A 19,211-nucleotide genomic window follows, 5' to 3' on the forward strand; every position below is an offset into this window, starting at 1 on the left:
AAAGAAAATTGGGCTACCTATAAAACTGTATTAAAGGAAGAAAACGGAGAATTGGAATTAAAGGACTACACAGAGATTAAAGCTCATATTAGTGATTGGTTCCAATATATTCAAATTAAGTATAGATTAGCAAAAGACAAAAAGTTAGGATTTGAAAAAGAAATATCAAAATTCGATAAATATTTAATACAAGAAAAATCAAAAAATATATCTAAATTGTATAATCTGATTTTAGAGTGGGAAACAAAGGATGAATTGGTTAAAGCATCAATGATTAAATGGGCGCAAGATATTGGGAAAAATATTATGTTTGAACAATGGGAAAAATTGTGGAAAGAAGATATGAAATTCACCATGTGTTATATACTGAAAGAAAATTACCTTAAAATGCAACATAGATGGTATTTAACACCTGAAAGAATAGCAAAAATGAATAAAAACTGTAGCGATATCTGCTGGCGATGTAACACGGGAAAAGGTACCATGATACATAAATGGTGGAATTGTTTAAACATCAAACAATTTTGGGAAATAATATATAATGAAATGAAAAAAATGTTTAGATACTCATTTAGGAAAACGCCAGAAGGTTTTCTATTGGGAATTGTACCAGGAAGCCTAAGGGAAGAAGGTAAGACCTTATATTTATACGCAACAGTAGCAGCAAGGCTATTGATTGCGAAAAACTGGAAAAGTGGTATAATACCGACAAAAACAGAGTGGCTTGCCAAATTATTGGAGTATTACAATATATCCAAAACAATGGAAGAAATTGGAAGGATTTCAAAAGAAAAGATAGGGACTGGAAGGTGTTTAAAAGATACTTGCAAAATCATATCGAAAAATCAGAACTCCTATTAGAATAAACAAGTTCCGTTTCAAATACTGATATATCAAATAAGATGGAAAACAATGTGTAATAGAAAAAGAAGTATGAAATTAGGGTAAAGGTGTGTGAAAGAAAGTAATAGAAGTGGAAAGAAATTGTAATTGAGTAGATTGGAAGTCAAACACAAAGGTGGGGTGAAGGGTTGGCGGATGGTGATGGGGAAAGGAACTATTTGTGGGATTGAGTGTAAGTATGTTTGAACATTTTTAAGGATTGTAAGAAATGTATGTTTGTATGCTTGTATATGTGTATTAATGATGAATTTAAATTTTTAAAAAAAGGAAGGGACTGGACGTAAGTTTTTGTTCCTGAACAACAAACCTCTGTAGAGATACCAGATTTCCGAATTAGAACGTTTTCGCAGCTGAACAGGACAAGAAACCTGAGAAAGTGAGGAATAAAAAGAACAAAGGACTGATTACGACATGGAAAGAAAAAAGGGAGGAGCGGTAAAGACCAAGGAAATTAAAGGCCTTTTTTAGATTGGACGTTTGAAGTTAAACATTATTAAAATAAATAAATTAAAAGAAAACCAGCAAGGTGGAACTGGGGAGAAATCTGGCCATGGATTTGAGACCTCCAGGCTGACAACATACAGACTGATGGACATAGGGAATCTAAACCGGGGAAGGGGGGGGGGGAGATTTGGAATCCAAAGGCTGTGCAACTATTTTTTGAATCTTTTTATATCTTTTATCTTTTATATCTTTATATAACTCTTGTATATCATTTCATTTTGATTGGACATGTTTTTTTTTTAAAAAAAGGGAATTCGTGGAAGGAAACTGGGGTGGATCTGGGGGAAAAAATCTTTTTTTTCTATTTTTGTAAATGATATGGGAGGGAGGTAAGATTGTGTAATTTAAATTGGATAGTGGGTTAAACAAATTAAGTTTTAAATGGGGAGTGAGAGATTGTAGAACTAAATTCATGAAAGGGGAATACAGCTGGGAGGGGGAAGGGGGAGTCCCAGAAAGTTGGTATTGGAAGTAAGGCTTTAAGTGTATTTTATCTTTGTATTTCTATATTTTTTGGAAAATTAAATAAAAATAATTTTTTGAAAAAATGATGACACCTATAAAATCAGCCAAGGCAATTTGCATGGCAGCATTTGTTATGAATAAATGCTGCTGTTCAGTCTGTGAGAAGGGCAGATATATTGATGCAACATCAGAACCGCTCAAAGCTATAGCACGTGAACGTCCTTTGATAACAATGTCTGATGTGGATTCAACAACAGAATAAATGTTTTTAGGTGGGGTGTGTGGTAAATGTAGCCATTCTATAATGCAGATTGTCTTCTTCTTTTCTGTCTGAGCATATAAATTCCTGTTGGCAACAATGGTGTCGCAAACACTGCCAGATGCAGCTTGTGTGCAGCACCTCTAGGTGGTGCATGCGGAAAGGTTTCAATGCTTCACCCACAAAATGTTGACAAAGTGTAGGGGAGTTCCGCATGCCTTGAGGCAGGACAACCCACTGATATCACTGGGTGGGCTGCGAATTGTTATATACTGGCAATGTAAAAGCAAACCGTTCCCTGTCTGCTGGAGCCAGTGGGATGAAGATGGTTCAATGTGGCCGAAAGTCAATTGTTCAGAAATAAGCTGTTCAGAAATAGCTGGTGCCGCTGCTGCTGATTTTTCTTTTGGTAGAGGCCACTGTTCTACCCCCACTGGGGTATCAGTGATCCTGGTTTGCCACACTGGAAACAAGTTGTATCGGTGGCTACAGGCTGGTTTTCATTTAGCGCTGCCGCCAGCAGATGAGCCTTGTGGGTGGCTGTACCAACAGACTGACAAATGCGAAGCATGGCTGCTGTGTCTGTGGCAGGATTGTGTATCATCGGTTGTAACGCAACCTTACAATCCTCATTGGCATTTTCAAAGGCCAATTGTTTGATAATTATTTGTTTGGCTTCAGGATTTTCAATTTGACGACTCACTGCTGTAAAGACTCTCCTCCCTGAAAGAGAGGGGAGTGGTTGTGGGCGGGAGCCCGAACACCGCTCCTAGCAGGGGGCGTTGCCCCCTGCCTACAGCTCACCTGGCTGGCACTCACGCCCCCCCTGGTGGCCGCCCAACCAGGTGCCATGGGGGGCGTGTCCAGCAGCCTTTATGCTGCAGTGCCAGCCTCTCCCCGGCCTCATTTCTATTTGTCGTCCTGAGCGAGTCACCCACCCTCCACTCCCTTTGAGTTAGGGCTTAGGTCATTGGCCTTGCTATGGACCTTAGGTTGTTCGCCCCGGTTGCCCGGGGGGCCTGGTAGGAGTTTTTCCATTTGGCATTAGGCTTTTTGGTTTTTTCGCCTACCTCATAGGAATCGTCACAACTTTCTGGTGGTATTGGTGGGTAGGTTAGGCATTGGAATAATGTGTTGTGGTGTGTCGAAGTGCTAGGTGTGGCCATCGCCTATGCCTTCAATTTATAGGGGTATTCCGTTAAAGGAATCTGGCGGTCGTGTATTCCGTCCGAAGCCTGCTTGGCGGGAGGCCATGGCACGACCCTCGGTGACATCAGGGGTGAGCCTATAGTTGGATTAGCATCAACAGGTGTTGACCCCCTGGTGAATAAACCCACTTGTTTTGCGATCCAATGCCTAAGCCAATACCTTTTCATTGCTGTAATCAATAAAGTTGTGGCCTTTTCTAGCCCATTAACCTTATATCACGTGTCTCTTTGTCTTCATTTTACTTCGTGGGGGTCGGGTCCTCGAACCACAAGCAGCCTGTCCATAAAGGAAGGATATGATTCTCTTGCCTCTTGCCTGATTGAACCCCACCTTGATTGAATACTGGTGGGTTCTGGGATTTTTCTCATTGCTTGTTTAGCAGCAAGAGCAGTGTCCCTCAATAAGATTTGCAGCAGTGTGGCTTGCACTGAAGCTTGAGTGAAAGGACCACGCCCCATCATGGCATCTATGACGTCTGCAAGGGTAATATTTGGATTATTTCCCCTGATTTGTTGAAACAAAGCTGGAGCATAAGCACGGCAGGCAGTTTCCCATTCGTGGGCAAACAAAACACCTGCTGATGGGGGTAACACTGTACGTGCCAAAAGCTTGATGTCATCTGGAACCAAAAGCTGGGCTAATGTGGCTTCCAAAAGAGCCTGTGTAAATGGGGCTCGAAGTCCATTTGTCCTTACTGACAATTGCAGCTCTTTCAAGATTTTAAAGTCAAAAGGTTGGTGTGTCACTGAAAGTAGCTGGAGTGAGTGCCAAGCCAGGAATCATGCTTCTTTTCAAACCATGTTCTGAAGTTTGTTTCATGATCAGAACAATCCTCTCAAGTGATTGTTTTCACCCTGCTTTAAAAGCAACACTTCAAAGAACGGCTCAAAAAAATAAATACACAAAAAAAAACCCTTAGCAAAACAGGATTCCCAATGAAATGGTCTGCCTCACAGCCAGAGGCTCTACTCCAAGGAAGCACTGAGGAGGACTGTGACAGTTTGGAGCTTTGCTGTGTGTTCTCTGATCTGGTGACACATGCTGTCTGTTGAAGTTGAATGGGGAGGGGCCCTTAGATGTCTGAAAGAGTTCTGGGACTTGCTGGTTAATGGGATTTTCTGCCGTCCTCAGCGGATGCTCAGCCCTTCTGTCTATTCCAGCTGTAGTGTTTCAGAAAGTTGCTTTGAGCCAAACACACTCCCCTTTGAAAGTTTCAAGATCTCAAGTCTCAAATGTTTGGTAGCCAAGAGCATGGCTTAATTAGAATTGGAAACACTATTGAAAAGGTTTACTTTTCAAATACATTTAAGTAGGAATTACTCAGCCTTGGAGAAGCCCCTTCCTTGGGTCTCTGTCACTCACCTGTCAGTCACTCATCCATTCTGAATGGGTAGAAAGAAGCACAGAGCTATGACATACAGAGAGGCGTCAGGCAACCTCACTGGAGGAGGACTGGTGATTCTGGCCATGTATCTGAGTCAGTAATCACAACGCAGAGAATTGCCAGAGTTAGAATTAATCATCCTAGCAGAGACTGCTTAGAAGTATGGAATTCAACAACAATCAATCATGCAGAGATGCAACGGAGAACATTTTCTGAAATTAGAAAAAGCTGCCCAGTGCTGGGGAATGACCCCAGTCATGTCCAGTGTGGGAGAGACATGGCAGGATTAACCACCCTGTGCTCTTTCAGCAACTTTCTCTGTGGTCAAGAGCTGTAGGTGCTCATCAAATGGAAGCCCTACTTCCATCTACTGCTCTGAAGTAGGGTCATCTCTGCCTCCAGGTTTTCAACTTTTATGTACATCTTCTGAAAATGCACAAACCTTTTCTCTTGTATGAATGATGCCAGGTTTTAGCTCACTGGTTCCTTTATTTTATCCAGTTTTCTGTTTGGAATCTTAATGGCTCCCCCTTTGTATTTTTTTTAAAATAATTTTTATTAACTGGCTAATCACATCAAATTAAATCACATCATATAAATTCCAAATTACAAAGCCAAATTTTTAAATTTTGTTGGGGGAACCCATACTTCAAGATCCAAAGGGGGATTCAGATCATCTTCTTTACTGCGTTAATGTCCAAATCAGTCCCAATCAGTCCAAACAAAGTTCATAATTCTATCCAGTCTTATCTTGGTGTTTCCACATCATATCTTATTCATATAATTTCTCTTTTTCCTTTACGATCTCTTCTGTTGGTCTCCTTAAGCCGATAGCAAGTATAATAATCCTGTGTGGATTTCCCGTTCCTCCACTAAGTCCAGATGGTTTCCATATATCTCCTTAGTAGATAACCTCGTTCTTTCCATCGTAAATTTTGGCATTTGTCGCTCTTAAGTCCCACCGAGGAGTTGATCCACGATATGTAAACAACTCTATTTCTCTCTTTCTCCTCCCAGACCCAAGAGCTCCAACAATGCCTCCCAAAATGGCGACGGCATTTTTAACTGCGTCATTCCAGAACTCTTAGCTTTCCAGCTTCATCTTGAAACATTGCTTTGGATCGAAAGTTTATCTCCACACAGCCTTAAATCCACAGCTTAAGTCCTTAGTTTCTGACTCATTAGGGGAGGGGATTCTTGTTAAATCACATAAAAAAAGGAAGGCAGGTTTTCTCCCCCCTCCCCCATTTGTCATACCATATCTTGACGTATCTTCTCATATTTTATTCTTGTCTTGTTATCAGAGATCTCTTCTGTCAGCAGTCTTTACTCCCCTTTTTCCTTGAAGCATGTGCAATTAATCTTGTCCAAATTGTTTCTTTTAAAGATCATTTGCAACTAGCGGCGCGAATCAGGAACGGCGTCCAGGAGAGCCGGAAATCCCACAGGAGGGCTTTGTGCCTAGTGCCCCCACCCCCATAAATTCGGGGGTGGTATAGGGCACAGCAGGCAAGGGCCGTCCCCCCCACAATCCTGGGGGGGGGTTAGGGAGGCTAATTACCCCCATCATAGCCTCCAAATTACCTCGTGTGGGTCGGAGAGATGTTATTGTCAGCCATCTTCCGATGCGCCACCTAGTGGCCCCCAATGGCTCCCCCTTTGTAAAAGCCTTTCCTCAGGAAAGTGGATAAGGCAAAAGAGGAGACCCATATATTGTAGGTGCCTTGGAGGGGTCATGTTTGCCTCCACACAACCATGTGCAGAAGAGTCATGGTTGCTCCTGACAGGGGCAGCCTTTGACACCACCACCACCACCTCCCCAGGAGAACACAAAGCTAGCGTATTTAGTAATGAGAATATTTTGTCTCCCCAAATACCGGTAGTCTTGCCACTTGTAATGTTTTTATTGGGAGGAGGAATAAGGAATTGCACCTCCTCCCAATTGCTTAGCCCAGCCATACTGAATTCTGTCTGTTGATCACACTCAAACACAACAAGGGACTAGGGATGGAGGAGAAATGTGATTCAATTTGCATTTAAAGGCAAACCTACTTAATTTGCACTTCCCAAAACAAAATGAGTACTGAAGTGCAGCCATTGTTTGAAATCCACACTTGCTGAATTTTGCAAGGTTGTCCTCCAGTCAAGCCATGTGTCCAGAAATGCATGTATTAGGGAAATAACATACAGAAATGTATTACATTAATTTAAATTGTTTTACAAAAATACATTAGGCAAGTTATACATACAAACTATGTGCATGTTATGAGAAATTTGCACTAAAAATGCTGGTGATTTTTTCTTTTAATTGCAAACTGATGTGGGAATGTGGCAAAATATTTTTAAGGTGACATGGAAATGAGGAGAGCTAAACTTAAGACATGGGTATAGCCAAGGAGGGGCAGATCCAAAAATATTATTGAAAAGCATTGAAAGTACTCAATTATCTGAGGTTCTGCTCCCCCTCAGCAGAAGCCTGGCCCCCACAATGTCTTATTTATGGTGTATTTTTGCCTGTGACTTAAGAAACTGAAACTGAAAGATTCTACCGTCCTTACAAGGGAAGTAACCTAGGCACTATCTCTCATTCAGTTCTGTAGCTTGGGGGTTCCTTCTACTGGACCCTTCGCCAACCTGGGGCTGGAAGCTTGAGCTTGGGTCCTGCTTATGGGTTTCCCTTTGGGGCATTCACTGTGGGAGCAGGATCCTGAATTAGATGGGTCATTGGCCTGACCCAGCAGGTTTTTCTTAGTTTCCTATGTTCACATGCTGGTTTAAGAATAATCAATGTAGGTGATGTATTTTGGAGAGGTTCTGGCCCTATCGGGTTCTTTATAAGGGTGCTTTGTATGCTGCCATTCTTTCTGAAGGCACCTTGGTATCTCTGGTCCCAACCCATGCCCTCATGCCATAGACCTGGCTGTTCCTTTCTCTCCTTGCAGGCTGAAGAGAAGCAGAAGGCCTCAGCTGCATTTGCTCAGCTCCACACTGCCATGGAGATCCTGGGAATTGTGGTGGAGGAGCAGAAGGCCATCTGGCGAGTTTTGGCCGCCATCTGCCACCTGGGTGCTGCAGGGGCTTGCAAAGGTAAGACTAACGGCTGGCAAAGGTGGCATTTTGGGCTGGGTGGTTCTACAAGGAGACTGCTGTGCTGGATCCATCTGCTGCAGCCTGAGAAAGGAGATGATGGAGATGTCCCTGCTTTGCAGGCTGCATGGTGCAGCATTTCAGAAAATCAAGCCATCTGCTTGGGCTCATTTGTCTGAATTCCCTGCCCCCTTTTAGCCTATCCTTTAACAGAAAGTCAATGGATCTCAGTTCAGCCTCTCTGCTTGAGAGGCTGCTGTTTTCATATAATGCTGGTCTTGCACAAGGCCTGCTCTTGGAGATCCCTGGAGTGGGAGGAGAGCCAGAGAAAGTGCAAGACCCTCCAATATGTGTTCTGTCTGAGCCAGCAAGCAGAGTGTGCCACCCACTGCAGAGTTGGCAAAATGTTAAGCCACTTGCTATCTTACATAGAACCATAGAATTGTAGAGGGCTGCCTCATGGAAACAAGCCTGTTTTTTGCTGCTCCAGAGAGTGGTACCCAAACCAACAGATTCAAATAACAAAAGAGGAGATTCTGATTAAACTGGGAAGAACGTTCTGAAGATAAGAGCCATTTAACGGTGGAACAGACTCCTTGGAGGCTTTTAAGCAGAGGTTGGATGGCCATCTGGCATGGATACTTCAGTTGAGATTCCTGCATTGCAGGGGGTTGGACTAGATGACCCTTGGGGAGGCCCTTCCAACTTTACAATGCTATGATTTCCTCAACACCCCTCAGCCTCCCAGGCTGCTCACACGTCCTGATCTGAATATGCCTCCTAGTAGGAGTTGCCTTATTGTGGCGTTCCCTGGGCTTTGAAGAGTGGTTGCCTAGGAAAGCTGCAGAATGCAAATCCCTGGGGTGATAATTTTAGAATGAGAGAAGGGACTCTCACAGCCACCCCTTGGCTCCCTTAAAATTAAAATGTGGGCTAAATGTTCAGCACAACAGTAGTCCAAGAGGATAGCAAAATCATACAAGGATCATGAAAGTGTATTATCAGAGATGGCTACAAGCAATGCTTCTGTTCCAGAGTCATAGAATCATAGAATCATAGAATCATAGAGTTGTTATAGACCACAAGGGCCATCGAGTCCAACCCCCTGCCAAGCAGGAAACACCATCAGAGCACTCCTGACATATGGTTGTCAAGCCTCTGCTTAAAGACCTCCAAAGTAGGAGACTCCACCACACTCCCTGGCAGCAAATTCCACTGTCAAACAGCTCTTACTGTCAGGAAGTTCTTCCTAATGTTTAGGTGGAATCTTCTTTCTTGTAGTTTGGATCCATTGCTCCGTGTCCGCTTCTCTGGAGCAGCAGAAAACAACCTTTCTCCCTCCTCTATGTGACATCCTTTTATATATTTGAACATGGCTATCATATCACCCCTTCACCTCCTCTTCTCCAGGCTAAACATGCCCAGCTCCCTTAACCGTTCCTCATAAGGCATCGTTTCCAGGCCTTTGACCATTTTGGTTGCCCTCCTCTGGACACGTTCCAGTTTGTCAGTGTCCTTCTTGAACTGACATGTGCTGCCTATGCACTGGTGGAGGAAGAGGGGACGGGCGGAGCGCACCACCCCCGGCAGAGCAATCCCAGTGGGGTTCCATCGTGGTTGCCCCCCCCCACACTGGGCGCCCCACAGGCGGCATACCACGCCCCCAGGACGCGTGCCAGCCCTGCCCCCGCCTGCTCTCTGCCCTCAGTGCCGGAGCATGAAGCTCTGCCACTGTGCCTATGCACTTGTTTATCCATCTGGCTCCATTTTGAATTTGCACCCTCAGCCTTCATTACCATTTTATTATGGTAATGAACAGAGTTGAGTCTGATACTGCTGGCTCCTCTATCAGCTCCTACCCATCAGTCTCCCAGGTGCCATCAACACTGCCTGGCTTTGCAACTGTATTTTATTTTCTTCTGATTATGATTTGGTGTTGCTGTGTCTGAATTATAGCAAGAAGAATCTTCATCTCTGTAGCATGTCACAGCACCATTAATCAACTATAATTATTTTAAAATTTGGAAAGTTCACTGCTTAGGATGATGTCCTTCACCTGCCAAATGCTTAATACCAGAGTTTCCTGTAGATAGTATGAAATATCCAGGAATTTTAGTGAGGCTCTGGGTTCAGTTCTGGAATCAAGCCTTTGATACCCTGTCTAAGGCAACATCCCTCCCTTTTGACAGCAGTGGCTTGTTGATTTCTAAACAGAGGATCACTTCATTGCCCTGTAATGCTTCATTCCAGATTTTTGAAGATTACTTGGGAATTGCAAAGAGTGTGATTGCATCCCCATGTTCCTGCTTTTTTATTGCTGCAATTGTCACATGATAGTTTGGTGATTATGGGTGACACACTGCATGGAGATTTCCCTTGCATTTTGAATAGTTGGAGCTTGGTTTCCAATAGTAAAATTACCACTAAAGTTCATGGGTTATTACTAAGGTGGTGGTTGCTACTGCGGCTTCTGCTTCTTCTCCAGCTCATTGCACACAGCTCTTTACAACAAAAGTCTTATCAGTGGCAACCTGCCCATTCTGTCCATGGCCAATGCTTAGGCCACATTCAAGTCATACCTTTAAAGCACTATGATACCTCTTTAAACAGTCATGTTTTCCCCAAAGGATTATGGGAGCTGTAGTCTGTTAAGGGTGCTGAGCATTGTTAGGAGCCCCCTATACCCCTCCCAGAACTACAGTTCTCAGAGTTTCCTGGGAAGAGGGATTGATTGTATAGCTACTCTGGGAACTGTAGCTCTGGGAGGGTAGGGGAGGAAGTTTCAGACATACGTAGGTGAGTTCATCTCTGTTATAATCTTTTCCAGCAAGGTCACATCAGGAAAAGTTTGGTTCTCATGAAAGTCGCTTGACTAGGCCAGATACTTCCTAGTTTATATCTTCACCATATTGCGGGCAACGGAAGGGTGTTGTCTCTGCAAACTAATGAAGTTCTGTGAGGGGGCTACGAATCTCCTGACAGCTCTCAGCATCCTCAACAAACTACAGCTCCCAGGAAGCCATGACTGTCTGGAGTGGTGTCATAGTGCTTTATAAGTGTATGCCGTGGGCACAGGAGCTGAGTAGACCTTTGCTCCCCAAAAGATTCCTTGTGATTGTGCCTTCTGGCAGCCAAGCAAGTACCTGTGTTGCAGCTCTGAGCTTCCCATCAGGGTCCACTGCCATCTCCTGAGGTCCGGAGAGGGAGCATCAGGGATCAAAAGAGGGCTCAGAATGTGGTCAGGGTGGTTTTCGGTGGTGGTAAGAACAGCCAAGGCGGTTCAGGTTGCCTTGTGGGGCTTCTGAAGGTTCTTCCAGGTCCTCATTTGTTCTCTGTGGGGTTTCTTGCCTCTTTCATATAGGAGGTCTCCATGAGATCTGGGCTAGGCAGAATCTTGGCCTGTTTGGAAGAACTGAATACCAGGCTGCTTCAAGACCAGCTATTTAGTGAGGCACATCCTGCTTCATTCAATCACTTTACAGGGCATCCACATGTCTGCACAAAATCTGACATTTTTCAGGGGTTTGGGAGTGGAAAAATAAATAGCTCTCCTTTCAGCAGCTCACCCTTTGCTCCAAAAATCGATTCTGTTGCCAAAGGGAATCAAAGGACTCACAGATTTAAAAATGGATCAAAGTAAAATAGAAGTGGACTAAGAGAGAAAAAGATGAATTAGTTCCTATAACTCCAGTCCTCTGCTCTTCCTGCATTCAGTGGTATTCTTGTCAGGGACTTTTTTTTATTAATGTATTTGTTTGTTTGGTTGGTTTTTTTTTGTTTATTAAACTTCTATCCCAAAGTTGCCCAAGGCAGCAAACGTGATAAAATGATAAAAACCTCTTAAAAACATACCATTCCAGTAGAGATGCAGACTGGGAAATATTTAATCTTAAAAGGCTTGTTGGAAGAGGAAGGTCTTCAACTGGTACCAAAAAGAGGTGGCACCTCTCCAGTCATAGAATCACAAAATTGTAGAGTCGTCTAGTCCAAGCTCCTGCTAAATGTAATATTCAAGGGAAGGGCATTCCAAAGGCCAGGTGCCACAAAACTAAAGGTGCGACTCCTGTATTTTGCAGAACACACCTCTTAATAAGAGGGTATCTGCAGGAGGCCTTTTCCTGCAGAGCACAGTGATTGACAGTTGGGGGGGGGTCTAAAACCCTAGATGCCTAGGGTCAAAACGATCCCTTTGAGTAGTTGTCGAAGCCAGCCTTCGACAATCTTTGGGGTTGGCTAATTTGAGTAGCCAACCCCAAAGATCAAAGTCTGACAGTCCTTCATGTTGAATGTGAACAGCTGGCTTCGCAGATGGTGTAAACAGGAACGGTTTGGATTCTTAGATCACGGACTGCAGTTTCTTGAAGATGGACTTCTGGCAAGCGATGGGCTGCACCTCACAACGGTTGGGAGAAATGTTTTTGCCAAAAATCTCAGAAACCTCATCAGGAGGGCTTTAAACTGACTAATGTGGGGGAGGGAGACAGTGCTCCTGAAGGCAGGAGCCTATCAATTGATGAAGATGATCATCCAAATGTCATAGACCAAATGGAGCAAACAGCACGCGGACCTAGTGGTGGGAGGAAAAAATCCTTAAATAAGAGACACGGGGGAATGATTAATGGACTTCAATGTCTGTACACTAATGCGCAAAGCATGAGAAATAAACAAGATGAGCTTGAGCTCTTGGTACAGCAAACTAAATATGACATAATAGGCATTACTGAAACCTGGTGGGATAAGTCCCACGATTGGAATGTAATAATGGGGGGATACAATCTATTTCAGAGAAACAGACCAGACAAGAAAGGAGGAGGAGTGGCGTTATATGTCAGGGATGTGTATACCTGTGAAGAGATCCAAGATTTAGAACCTCAATGCCAAAGTGAGAGCATTTGGGTCAAAATTAAGGGAGAGAAGAATAACAGGGACCTCATTGTGGGAGTTTACTATAGATCCCCAAGCCAAACGGAGGACATAGATGATGCCTTCCTGGAACAGATGGCCAAGCATGCAAAAGGAAGGGAGATAGTAGTAATGGGGGACTTCAATTACCCGGATATTTGTGGGATGTCAAACTCAGCCAAGAGCATAAGGTCAAACAGATTCCTCACTGGCCTTGCAGACAACTTCATTGTCCAGAAAGTGGGAGAAGCAACAAGAGGAACAGCCATTTTAGATCTGGTCCTAACCAATGTTGATGATCTGGTTAGTGGGGTAGAAGTGGAAGGATCATTAGGCGCGAGTGATCATGCTCTTCTGAAGTTTACTATACAGCGGAAAGGAGCAGCCAAGCATACTAGGACTCAATTTCTTGACTTTAAGAAAGCCGACTTCATAAAACTTAGGGAAGTGCTGGGTGAGATCCCATGGACAACAATATTAAAAGGAAAGGGAGTTCATGATGGCTGGGAGTTTGTTAAGAGGGAGATACTAAAAGCACAACGTCAGTCAATACCAATGAGACGGAAACATGGAAGGTGCCTAAAGAAGCCAGGGTGGCTATCTAAAGAACTTTTAACTGAGTTAAGATTAAAAAAGGATGTGTACAAAAAATGGAAAAGGGGGGAAACCACCAAAGAGGAATTCAAACAAATAGCCAGCACGTGTAGACACAAAGTCAGAAAAGCTAAAGCACAGAATGAACTCAGGCTTGCTAGAGAGGTTAAAAGCAACAAAAAAGGCTTTTATGGGTATGTTCGTAGCAAAAGGAAGAACAAAGAAACAGTGGGGTCACTCAGAGGAGAAGATGGTGAAATGCAAACAGGGGACACAGAAAGGGCTGAACTCCTCAATGCCTTCTTTGCCTCAGTCTTCTCCGATAAAGAAAACAATGCCCGACCTGAAAAATTTGAAGCAAATGATTCAGCAAAGGAAACACAGCCCAGAATAACTAAGGAGATAATACAAGAATACTTGGCTAGTTTAGATGTATTCAAGTCTCCAGGGCCAGATGAACTGCATCCAAGAGTATTAAAAGAACTGGCAGATGTGATCTCAGAACCACTGGCAGTCATCTTTGAGAATTCCTGGAGAACAGGCGAAGTCCCGGCAGACTGGAGGAGGGCAAATGTTGTCCCTATTTTCAAAAAGGGGAAAAGAGAGGACCCAAATAATTACCGCCCAGTCAGTCTGACATCAATACCAGGGAAGATTCTGGAGCAGATCATTAAGCAAACAGTCTGTGCGCACCTAGAAAGGAATGCTGTGATCACCAATAGTCAGCATGGATTTCTGAAAAACAAGTCATGTCAGACTAACCTGATCTCATTTTTTGACAGAATTACAAGCCTGGTAGATGAAGGGAACGCAGTGGATGTAGCCTACCTTGATTTCAGCAAGGCATTTGACAAGGTGCCCCATGATATTCTTGTAAAGAAACTGGTAAAATGCGGTGTGGACTATGCTACCACTCAGTGGATTTGTAACTGGCTGACTGACCGAACCCAAAGAGTGCTCATCAATGGTTCCTCTTCATCCTGGAGAAGAGTGACTAGTGGGGTGCCACAGGGTTCTGTCTTGGGCCCGGTCTTATTCAACATCTTTATTAATGACTTGGATGATGGACTCAAGGGCATCCTGATCAAATTTGCGGATGACACCAAACTGGGAGGGGTGGCTAACACCCCAGAGGACAGGATCACACTTCAAAACGACCTTGACAGATTAGAGAACTGGGCCAAAACAAACAAGATGAATTTTAACAGGGAGAAATGTAAAGTATTGCACTTGGGCAAAAAAAAATGAGAGGCACAAATACAAGATGGGGGACACCTGGCTTGAGAGCAGTACATGTGAAAAGGATCTAGGAGTCTTGGTTGACCACAAACTTGACATGAGCCAACAGTGTGACGCGGCAGCTAAAAAAGCCAATGCAATTCTGGGCTGCATCAATAGGAGTATAGCATCTAGATCAAGGGAAGTAATAATGCCACTGTATTCTGCTCTGGTCAGACCTCACCTGGAGTACTGTGTCCAGTTCTGGGCACCATAATTCAAGAAGGACACTGACAAACTGGAACGTGTCCAGAGGAGGGCAACCAAAATGGTCAAAGGCCTGGAAACGATGCCTTATGAGGAACGGTTAAGGGAGCTGGGCATGTTTAGCCTGGAGAAGAGGAGGTTAAGGGGTGATATGATAGCCATGTTCAAATATATAAAAGGATGTCACATAGAGGAGGGAGAAAGGTTGTTTTCTGCTGCTCCAGAGAAGCGGACACGGAGCAATGGATCCAAACTACAAGAAAGAAGATTCCACTTAAACATTAGGAAGAACTTTCTGACAGTAAGAGCTTTTTGACAGTGGAATTTGCTGCCAAGGAGTGTGGTGGAGTCTCCTACTTTGGAGGTCTTTAAGCAGAGGCTTGACAACCATATGTCAGGAGTGCTCTGATGGTGTTTCCTGCTTGGCAGGGGGTTGGACTCGATGGCCCTTGTGGTCTCTTCCAACTCTATGATTCTATGATTCTATGATTCTAATGTCACTGAGCCTCCCTGCCAATTCGTGTATGTTATTTAAGTGTCCGGTGATGTTCAAGGATTGGTCAGTCACATATGTGCAACATTCGGCGCCTATCAAAGCACAGGTCCCCCCTTGACTTGACAAAAAAAAGTCTGTAGCAATCCTCGTTTGTAACCTACCTCAGAGAAGTCAGATACCAAAGAGTCTGTTATCTGAGTGGCTTCTTGCATGAACTTCAGGAGGATGTCGGTGAGTCTGAGAATGTTGACGTGGTTAGATCCAGCTCCGTAAGCAGGGAACAGTGCCCGACTCACAGTCTCTCCATTGGCAGCGATGTCAGAGAGATCTGACAGGTCCTTTTGTTTCCTTTTATTCCCCTGTCTCCCGGGTGGTAGATGCGGGGTGACCCTAATCCCAGGGACAATGTATCCGACAAAGCAGGACCCAGACATGTGTGGGCTTATCCAGGTGTATGCCCGGTTTCTGCACACCCAGAACAAGCCACTGAGGAACGATTCCATTCTGCCAGATGCAAAGGTCTGCAATAGCATAAGGTCTGAGTGTTGTGGCTTCCAAGTGGGTGGGTGGCCGATTGCGTTGGCCCAGGCGAGGGTGAGGTTTGGAAAGGTCTGGGAACGCGTCGGGTTGGTGACAGTCACTTGTCCTGTGGCTAGAATCTTAAATAATAATAATAATAATAATAATAATAATAATAATAATAATAATAATAATAATAATAATAATAATAATAATAATTTATTATTTATACCCCGCCCATCTGGCTGAGTTTCCCCAGCCACTCTGGGCGGCTCACAATCAGTGTTAAAAACAGTACAGTGTTACATATTAAAAACTTCCCTGAACAAGGCTGCCTTAAGATGTCTTCTGAATCTCAGGTAATTATTTATCTCTTTGACATCTGATGGGAGGGTGTTCCACAGGGCGGGCGCCACTGCCGAGAAGGCCCTCTGTCTGGTTCCCTGTAGCCTCACTTCTCGCAATGAGGGAACCGCCAGAAGACCCTCGGCGCTGGATCTCAGTGTCTTGAGGTTGACATTGCAGGTGCTAATTCCGATAGAGGTCCCTTCTCCGGTGAAGCGGCGACAGAGGGGTCCCTTGGTGGGACCTGTGAGGTACAGATATTTGTGGGTAAGGAGGCAACATCTCTTTTTTTTTATAACATTTTTATTGGTTTTTCACAGTTTTTATAAACACAAACAATACACACTACAAACAAACAAGTACACAAACAAACATGCATAATTTCATATCCCTTTTTCTTAAACCTTACTTCGCCGACTTCCTCATACCTCCCCTTTCTGCATCCCAATTCCCAAACTTATTTCAGCAAATCCTAACTTTTAGTTTTGTCAAATTTTTCCCTTATTCTTTTCTTTTACTTAATCTTTTACAGCTGTAATCGCCTTTTTTTCTAGAACCTCGACATTTTAGCATTCATTAATTTTATAATATTTCTTAAGATAAATTTTAAATTTCTTCCAATCTTCATCCGCCGTCTCTTTCCCCTGATCACGGATTCTGCCGGTCATTTCAGCCAGTCCCATATAGTCTATCACCTTCATCTGCCATTCTTCCAGAGTGGGTAGATCTTGAGTCTTCCAATGCTTTGCGATGAGTACTCTTGCTGCTGTGGTCGCATACATAAAGAAAGTTCTGTCTTTCTTTGGCACCAATTGGCCGACAATGCCCAAGAGAAAGGCCTCTGGTTTCTTAGGGAAAGTACATTTAAGTACCTTTTTCAATTGATTATATATCATTTCCCAGAAAGCCTTAATCTTCGGGCACATCCACCAAAGGTGATAAAAAGTACCTTCAGTTTCTTTACATTTCCAACACTTATTATCAGGCAAATGGTAGATTTTTGCTAGCTTGACTGGGGTCATGTACCACCTATAGATCATTTTCATAATATTTTCCTTTAAGGCATTACATGCCGTAAATTTCAAACCGGTGGTCCACAACTGTTCCCAGTCAGCAAACATGATGTTATGACCAATGTCCTGTGCCCACTTAATCATAGCTGATTTAACTGTTTCATCTTGTGTATTCCATTTCAGCAACAAGTTATACATTCTTGACAAATTCTTAGCATTGGGTTCTAGCAATTCTGTTTCTAATTTTGATTTCTCCACCTGGAAGCCAATTTTCCTGTCCTGTTTATACACTTCCATTATTTGGTAATAATGGAGCCAATCTCGTACTTTGGTCTTCAATTTCTCATGGCTCTGAAGTTTCAGTTTGTCACCCTGTTGTTCCAAAATTTCCCAATATTTTGGCCATTTAGCCTCCATCTTGAGTTTTTTCACAGCTTTAGCCTCCATTGGCGACAGCCATCTTGGAGTTTTATTTTCCAACAAATCTTTATATCTAGTCCAGACATTATATAATGCTTTCCTATAAGGAGGCAACATCTCCGGAACGGTATTGTTCCAGTGTTATGGCTACTGGAACTAGTGGAAGACTTTGCTGGAGGTGGCTGGGTGCGTGGGCACAGATCCAACAGTTGAAGTAGGGACTTTCTTTAGCCACCTGGCTAAGAAGTTTGATGTAAGAGTTCTGCTCCCAGGACAAAAGGAGATCTTCTCCCGGGAAGGAGAGGTCTGTGCCAAGCTGCCGGGGCGCGATGCCAGCTGGGTATAGTGGGTCAGTGGTATTCAGGAGCCGCCTGTCCTTAGCAATCCCGCCACATCTCAAAGGACCGGCGTTGTCCCACACAGGGGTGTGGGAGGGGTGTATAGGATGGTGCCAACCCTCCAGGTACTCTGCCCCTCTCCAGTCATGAGTGAGTCCAAGGCTCCATAGGCAACAGAATTGCCTTAGGCGGAGTCCTTGCAGTTAGGGTTTTCATGGCTCAGGGGTCATAAAAAGGCATTGGAAACCAAAGATCAAATTTTCGGAAGGGTGGTGTGAGTCTGTGTACACGTGTGTAGCCCCTCCGGCTTCGATTTCGGTCCAGTTCAGATTTCTAGAGATCTCTCCCTGGCCATAAAGTAGGTAAGTCCCATTGTTGCATCTCAGGCAGTAGTAGTAATAATAATAATAATAATAATAATAATAATAATAATAATAATAATAATAATAATAATAATAGGACTTCCGGTCGGCGCCAGCGCTAATGGCGGTCCTTTTTCCGAGCTCCGGAGAAGGACTGCCCTGCGAGTTCAGGTCTGCCCCGCTACGGCAAGCGGGGGACCCCTAAAATCACAGGCGCGGAAGCCTGTGAACGAGGAGATTCGGTGGGCACCAAAAGCGCCCCCCCTTTACCGCAGAAAGAGCCTTTTTAAAGGCTCTGGAACGACATCGGGGGAGCGCGGTGCTGAGAATCGCTACCCAGCCCGCAGGGTGAAGCCGCGTCGCTATTAGTGGAGAGCGCCGATTCCTTCCTGTAAATTACGGACAGAAAAAACCCGTGAGTAAAACGGAACTTTTATTTGGATCTAAAATTTGGAGATTTGGTTGAAAGCGGGGAGGTTAAAATCAAGGAAGTCTGCCTCCCCCCGACTGCATGAAAGTGAAAGCAACGGAACTTTAAAGCTGCATCCGTTAAAGACTTTGTTCTTATTTAATCAAACCTGACATTTGGACTTTAGATCTCCCCTCTAGCTAGCAGGGCAGAGGGGAGGCGAAAGAGACTTTGGCAACTGCAGGACTTAATCAAAAGAAAAATCCTCTGCTGCCTCAGCTGTTTAAGTGCATGAAACGGTCTGCCTTTTAGGGCAACAGGACACTGAACTGACTTTTTCCTGTGAAAGTTACACTTTGATACAAAGTTTCTGCATTGACTGGCTACAGTACATCAGAATAAGCTGAAATAGTATCTACTGGGAAATTGTGGCAATCTGCAGTTACAAGCCTCCAGCCACACTTGCTTTAATTTTTCTCTTTCTCCCTTTCCTACGTATTTGGATAATCTCTTTGCC

Source organism: Podarcis bocagei (genome assembly GCF_964188305.1).
Source record: "Podarcis bocagei genome assembly, chromosome: W".
In the NCBI taxonomy this organism is placed as follows: domain Eukaryota; kingdom Metazoa; phylum Chordata; class Lepidosauria; order Squamata; family Lacertidae; genus Podarcis; species Podarcis bocagei.